Raw genomic sequence first — 7,697 nt, 5'->3', positions numbered from 1 at the left:
AAAAAAAAAAACAACAACAACAAAAAAAAACATAAACAGAGAGAGATGGGGGAAAGGGGAGGGAGGTGGAGAGAGAGAATGAGTTGCTGGAAGCTCAGTGAACTCAGGGAGTCAAAGTGAGTGTCCAGAGAAGAGAGCAGGTTTCAGAGCTAGTCACAAAGCTTACCTAAGTTTATAAGTAGTATGTGAGAGACTGATAAGATGCACACGTATAAAATCCCAGCACTCTGGAGGCTGAAGCAGAAAGATGGTGAGTCTGAGCCTAACCTTTGCTACAGAGTGAGACCTTAATCTCAAATAACAACAAAAAGTTGGAAGAAGAAAAGTGCCATGTGTGAGACCATGTAGTAGAAAATCTTGACATTTTGGCTGGTATTTGCTTGAGCTATGAAGGTGTGGGAGAATAAAGGTTTTCAAACAAGTTACCAATGTGATAAAAATGATTTGGAAGGGAAAATTTACTTAGCAGTGAAATACAGATGGACATGGAAAGCCTACGGTAAAGAAGACAGCAAAGCCTAAAGTTGAGGGAAGGCTGTGTGAAGAGAAGCAGGGCATTGACAAAGGACAAAAGGCAAGTGGTAGCAGTCCTATCCATTTAGGAGGGAAAGCAAACACTTACTCTAAAAATATCTCCAAGGCATTGCATTCATAGTAGAAAAAGAGACAATAATTTAAGTTGGCTCTTGAATATGTTTGAATAGGTCTCTTGCTTTTCCCATTGTGTTAAGTCCTGGAAGTATGTGGTTTTTTAAAATAAAAAATAAAAAAGTTTCTCTGGGTAGTGGCAACGTACACCTTTGATCCCAGCACTCTGCAGTCAGAGGCAGATGGATCTCTGTGAGCACAAGGCTAGCCTGTTCTACAGAGCTAACTCCAGGATAGCTAGGGCTACACAGAGAAACTCTTATCTTGGGAAGATAGAGTGGGGGAGGGAAAGGAGGGTAAGAGACGTTCCCAGATAGCATTCTGACCTAGAATCACTCTGAAATGTTCAGTGCACGGGTATTTATTTTACTCTTACCCTCTTCCTCTGACTCTTCACAGTGTATTAGTTCTTTAGGTCCTCAAAAACTTATTTATTTATTCATGATTGATTGATTCTGTGGGCAGTGATATGTAGGTATTTGTGTATGTATGATATACCCTAGTACATGTGTACCTCTACACAGGGGACAGCTTTCATGACTCAGTTCTCTCCTTTCACTGTGGAACCAGGGATCACGCAAGTGGTCAGTCTTTCATGACAGTTGCACACACTGTCATCTTGCTAGCCTTTATTTCTTTAGACTTAAACATTAAAGAAGGATAACATTAAGTTGATACTTATAATAGACCTGCAGTTTTTATTGCAGGCTTGAAATCTAGTTGAAAGAACTCCATTTCCAGGATCAAGGAGAGATCCTTCCTCAAATAAGACAGAAAGCAATAGAGAAGGCTACCTGGTACCCTTCTCCCCCATCACACATAGAATTGGAATGTGTGTGAGATGAGATGAGATGGCTTAGTAGGTAAAAGTGCTTGCCATAGGACTTTGTAAATTTGACAAAGGCTAAATGTGGTACAGCTGTAATCCCAGCATTCATATAATAGGATGGAAGATCATCCCATCAACAAAAGTCGATACAGCATAGCAGTAACAAGAGGCCCTACCTCAAAAATAGGTAAAAATTTGTTTTTTTACCTTCATGTGTGCATCATGGCATGCACACACCTGCAAACAAGCACATAATAACAACAACAATAATAGTAATAATAATAATAACATATATAAGCATATTATCTTTTTATATCACTAGAAAATACAACTGTATTGTCAGATTGTAATAGTTATCTCTGATGGCTCTGCCATTAGTTGTATGACTTTTTTTTTTTTTTTTTGTAGATGATCAGATCAAAATAATGTTTGGGATTTTAATTAATCCTTTGGCTACTGCAATTCTCTTAACAGAATCTATAGATCTGTAATGCTTTTCTAATGACAGATGCCAGTTCTATGAACAGAGTTACAGAACATAAAATTAGCATGGCCTATCTGAAGGATCATAATGGTAACAGTACAGATTGTCTTCTAAGTGAAGGGTTGCTGTTTCTAAGTTAAGAAAGCATTTGCCTCTGCCACATGTATTTTTTCTAACTAGAGGGAAATAGATCTGGTCTTGAAAACTGTGCAAGATTCTCTAGAAGTTAGTTTCCCAATGCTTTTATGTCACTGTGTAAAATTACATTTGTAAAGTTAGAAGCCAATTAGTCAAGGTTCTCTAGAGGAACATAATTTATATAATGAACTTATAGAATATGTATATATGTATTATATATTTTTTATATATGTACATATAAATACACACATATGTGTAGACACACACACACTACTAGAATGGCTTACAGATTATGGTCTAGCTAGTCTACTAATGGAAAGTCCAACAATCCAGTAGTTGTTCAGTCCATGAGGCTGGATGTCCCTACTGGTCTTCAGTATCTGCCAGAATCCTGAAGAAGTAGGCTCTAATGCCAGTGAAAGAATGGACTTGCTAGTGAGAGTGAGAACAAGCAGGCAAAGAGAGCAAGCTTCCTTCTCCATGTCCTTTATCTACGTTGCCAGCAGAAGGTGTGGCCAGATTAAAAGTGGATCTTGTCATCTCAAAAGATCTGAATTTAAAAAGTGTATCTTTCTACCTCAAAGATCCAGATGAGAATGGGTTTTCCCACTTCAGATAGTTTAGTTTAAGGGGAAAAAAAGATCCCTCACAGATTCATTCCAGACGTGGTCAAGTTGATAACAAAAAGTAGACACATCAGTTATATTCAGTATCACAATATTTGATTTGTTGCTTGTTAGTGTAATTTTAAAAGTAATAGTATTTTTTCCTGGCTAGCTCGCACAAAAATTAAACAGAGTATAAGATTTATTTAATCAAGCTTTACAGCACAGTATTTGAACATTTATTAATCTATTTTAATCCTCTAAGCTAATCTGGCTATCTTCCAGCCAAAATCCCCAAGACACTTGTATTTTCGTATTGATGTGACTTTTTCTGCTCCAGGTGTATTTCCATTGTTGTCCCCTCAGCTCTCCTCATGGCTGAATTCTCCCTTCTCTTCTTTCTTTTCCCCTCCCCTCTCTGGAATCAGAAGTCCAGCCCTACTCTCTCCTCTGCTCAGCCACTGGCAATCAGCTTTTATTGACAAATAAGAGGATAAATGAGAACAATGTTTACACAACATTGAGTCAGGAGATACTGAGAATAGCCATGTCTGGATTGCAGGCAGATATGGGGACAGAGAAATCAGCATTTGAATAATACAAGGATAATCTTTACACAGTGTTCAGTAACTTGCCTACAGTTACTAGTTCTGACAACAATTATAACAGTCCTAAGACAAGTATGGGCATACCAAGAAATTTTCTAAAATTAATATATTACCCAGTTTAGAATATAAAGAGATAATTACTTTCTTTTTATTACTTACAGAAAGTTACTGTGCTTCAAAAAAATTTAAATAGTGTAACCTAAAACTTAAGCCTAAATTATAGTTGTTTTCTAAAGAGTGTTAGAATTAAGATTCTGTTTATTTTTAATTTAAAATTTTTTTAATTTTAGTTTTAAGAAGGTATGTGAAAGGGTCAGTACAAATATATACCTGTGGGAGAAAGCCAATTAGGTGATGGCCAAGATCCTTCATAGGTTAGTTATAAATTGCCTACATCAAGGAAAGAGTCCACAATATGCAGGTATGGCTTTATAAGTTTTCCGAATGATGACAATTAGGAATATACTAGTTAAGTTGAGCAAAATCAGAACAAAGAATATACATGCCACCTAGTCCAGACTTGTGTAGGATGGGCCCACTCTTCTTTGGAAAGACAGTAATGGAGAAGCCAAATTATAGTTCGAGGATTGCTTTTGCTAAGCATTGAATTAAAACATACAGATGGGTACAATAATGAAATATTGCTCAGAGTTACCATATACTTGCCTTCAAGGGTAGAGAAGTTAACTTTGAACTCAGGCATACCTTCACTCTCCAGATGGTATTAATACATCACATGGATTTTGTGTTTCAAGCCCTCTTCTTTTACCAGATTAAATACAGGGTTTTTTATTTCTCCTTGTTTCTGAATCACTGTCCTCTGAAAACAGAGTTCTTATTTGTTACCCAGTTCATATTTCTGTCATAGTTTTTACTCAGTACATTTCAGGAGTAGTTTATTTCCTCTCTATCATTGCTAGGTCACATATTATATTAATTAGACTATTCTATACATTCTAGTTAATTCAGGCTTTCCCAGATTTTAGTTCTGAATTAAAGGGCACTATTGTCCTAAGACTGTGAGTAGCTTAACAGTTTTTATTTCTGAATACTTATTAACTAATAACATTCTTGTAATTTTTAGCTGTTTGAAAATTCCTTAGTAAAGGAATTTTTGTTTCTATTTTTATTTAGCTTTATAAAGCAAGAATAAGAACAGCTTTGACAAAATTTCTCGATAACCAGATGAAACATAACTTCCCTCAAATCCAGTTCCATTAATTGTAGTTAGGCTTACGCCCGTTTCTTTTAGAGAATAATGTTTACATCCTGTTCATTTAAGCAGACTCGCGTAGTTAATATGAATCCCTAAAGTACATTTCTTTCCTTATCCTTATATCATGAGCTTCACAGTCTGATGATGTGCTTTATTTAGAAGATTTTTGTTACGCTTAAGCTTTGCTCTCCAAATCTTTATTCTACCCTTTTCTATTACTTTTTTATTATTTGTATTTAATATGACTGTGTGCATGTGTGTCTGTGCTCATGCGCATGCTGAGGCACCTCTGTGGAAGTTAGAAGACAGCTTTGTGGAATAAGGTCTCCTTCCACCATCTAGGCTCCAGAGATCAGTTCCAGGTCATCAGGCTTAGTAGCAAGTACCTTTTGATCCACTGAGTGATCAATCTCATTGTCCCCTCCTATTGTATTTTCTTACCATTCTTTTATGATTTCCCTTGTTATCTCAACATTGTCTTTCTTGTCTAATAACAACTAAATATTGCTGGTTAGCTTTTATAATATGGGATAAAATGCTGACCAGTATGTGAAGAGAACTTGGTCCATGTTGGACTTTCCATGGCCAGTTGAAACTTAGGCTGATGAAGCCGGGCGTGGTGGCGCACGCCTTTAGTCCCAGCACTCGGGAGGCAGAGGCAGGCGGATTTCTGAGTTCGAGGCCAGCCTGGTCTACAAAGTGAGGGCCAGGACAGCCAGGACTACACAGAAAAACCCGTTCCCAAAAAACCAAAAAAAAAAAAAAAAAAACCTGCTCCTGAGAATCTTATCTGAGGTACTACAATCTTTTTAGGAGTTTATAATCTAGCCTCTAGCCAGGCTCTTTAGGCCAGCACTTGTAGATTTTATTATCTGTATCAAAAATGTTAATTAATAAGTCATCCTATAACCTATTAAAGTATTTTAATCAAAATAATTTTAGGGCTGGGAAGATGGCTCAGTGGCTAAAGTCCTTGTCATGCAAGCTTGAGGACTTGAGTTTCCATCCTCATTGCCCACCTAAAAAGTTGGGTTGTGACTGTTGTTGAAACCCATGACCCCAGTGTTGCAGGATCACACTTGGAACCAAAAATTGTGTTATTTACTGGGGGAAAAAAGCTGTTTTTCAGTTGTGTATGGTGTGGCTCAGGCCTTAGCACACACCTTTAATCCCTCTGGCTGGAATACAGACATGCCCTTAGTACACACGTTTAATCCCAAACAATGAAAATAAAGTTAGTTTGTAGAAGGAAGCACTCATGTTTCAAAGTGATGAATCAGAGAAGGATTTGACAGAATAGAATATGCCCAACTTGAGACATTCTTGCCCAGAGTCCCTGCAGCTTCCTGCTTCAACTGTGCTTGTACAGAACTGGGTGCCCAACCCCTCTGACCCCAGTTGGCTTTTCTGAGCCTGAGCCCTTTGCAACTTAGTTGCTCTGCTGCACCTTGCCCTGCCACTGCCATGACCAATGCTGCTCCCACAAAAGTGTTGCCGAATTACCATCAGGATCAGGAGGCTGCTGGCAACAATCAGATCAACTCGGAGTTACATGCCTCCTGCCTCTGTCTATGGCTTGCTGTTTTGACCTGGATGATGTGTCTCTGAAGAACTTTGCCAAATACTTTCTCTACCAATCTCTGATGAAGCTGTAGAACCAATGAAGTGGCTGAATTTTCCTGCCGAATATAAAGAAACCAGACTGTGATACCTGGGAGAGCGGGCTGAATGCAGTCGAGTGTACACTGCACTTGGAAAGGAATGTGAATCAGGCACAACTAGGACTGCACAAACTGACTATGGACAAGAATGGTCCCCACTTATGTGACTTCATTGAGACACATTATACCTGAGTGAGCAGGTGAAATCCATCAAAGAACAGGGTGACCACGTGACCAACTATGCAAGATGGTAGCCCCTGAATCTGGCATGGCAGAATATCTCTTTGTCAAGCACACCCTGGGACTCAGTGATAAGAGCTAAGCTGACTTTCCCAAAGCCTTGTGACTTTACTGGTCACCGAGGCAGTGCATATATGTTGGGCTGCCTTTGTCTTTTCTGTAAGTTGCACCAAAACATCCTCTTAAGTTCTTTAATTTGTACCATTTCTTCAAATAAAGAGTTTTGATACCTCCCCCACCGCACCCCCAAAAGAATTCCCAACTTACAGGAGAAAAAAAGAGGGAAAAGAGGCTTCTGAAGAGAGCAGCAGAGAGAGAAAAAAGAAGGAAGGAGGTAGTTTTACTAGGACAGTTGTAAAGAGATAGGTTACAGAGCGAGAATAAACTTGATCAGGTGATGAGAGAATGAGAAAGAGAGAGCCAGAAAATTAGAACATGTTACCAAAGGTAGTATGAGTTCAAGCAGAGCAATTCAGGAGAGGCTGAGAGAGAAGCCAGATTGAGTCAGTCAGCTGGGAGAAGAGTTTTGAACCAGAACACCTGAATTGAACCAGTCAGCCATAGTTCAGAAAGAAGGAAGAAGTGAGCTTAGTCAGCAGTAAAGCTCAGAGGCTGAATACATTCAAGGCCTAAATAAGATTGCATGGAGGCTAGAAGTTTCCACGACTAGGCCTAGGTTAGCTGACTGAGGCCATAAGCCTCAGAGACAATTTCTTCAAGGGAATAAAAGATACTTTTACACCCCAATCCTAGGAAGACAGAGATAAGAAGATTTTTGGAGTTTGCTGGCCAGCAGTCTAATAACCAATTGTAAATTCTAGCTTCAGTGAAAAGACCCCGTCTTAAATAAGTGGAGATAAAGCAATTGACATCAGTTTCTGGCTTCCATGTGCACCTCACAACTACAATACCCCAAATTTTTTTAGTTATTTTAAATATTTGCTTCAGTTTTTAATATTTTATGGTTCTCCCCCCCCCGCCCCTCTTTGGTCTCTGGTGTTAATGAGACATGAAAAACATTTTGAAATATGGACGATAAATGGCACCATATAGATTATCTTCCAAAATTTTGGAGATGGTATTTGATATTATAAAAATTTCATTCAATACTGGTATTAAGTAGTAATTCTATCTTTAGGGTCCTAAAATGTACAAGTATATTCTCAAAATTACTTGTAACTTTCTAACTACCTTCTTCAGATTTTTATTTCAGTAACTTTAAATTATGAAAAATAGTATATAAGAAAATGGCATATTTTATTCAACTA

The 7,697-nt window shown here is 38.1% G+C and overlaps 1 protein-coding gene and 1 pseudogene across 7 annotated transcripts in view; both read left to right on the top strand.

Annotated features, from left to right (window-relative positions):
* The window catches only part of Braf (B-Raf proto-oncogene, serine/threonine kinase), a 123,475-nt gene that overhangs the window by 64,209 nt on the left and 51,569 nt on the right, over positions 1 to 7,697 (top strand). The gene's annotated exons all lie outside the window — the stretch shown is intronic.
* LOC110296432 lies at positions 5,828 to 7,336 on the top strand (annotated as a pseudogene).

The sequence above is a fragment of the Mus caroli genome, chromosome 6 (genome assembly GCF_900094665.2).
Source record: "Mus caroli chromosome 6, CAROLI_EIJ_v1.1, whole genome shotgun sequence".
Lineage (NCBI taxonomy): Eukaryota > Metazoa > Chordata > Mammalia > Rodentia > Muridae > Mus > Mus caroli.
This window is presented reverse-complemented; position numbering and strand designations above follow the sequence as displayed.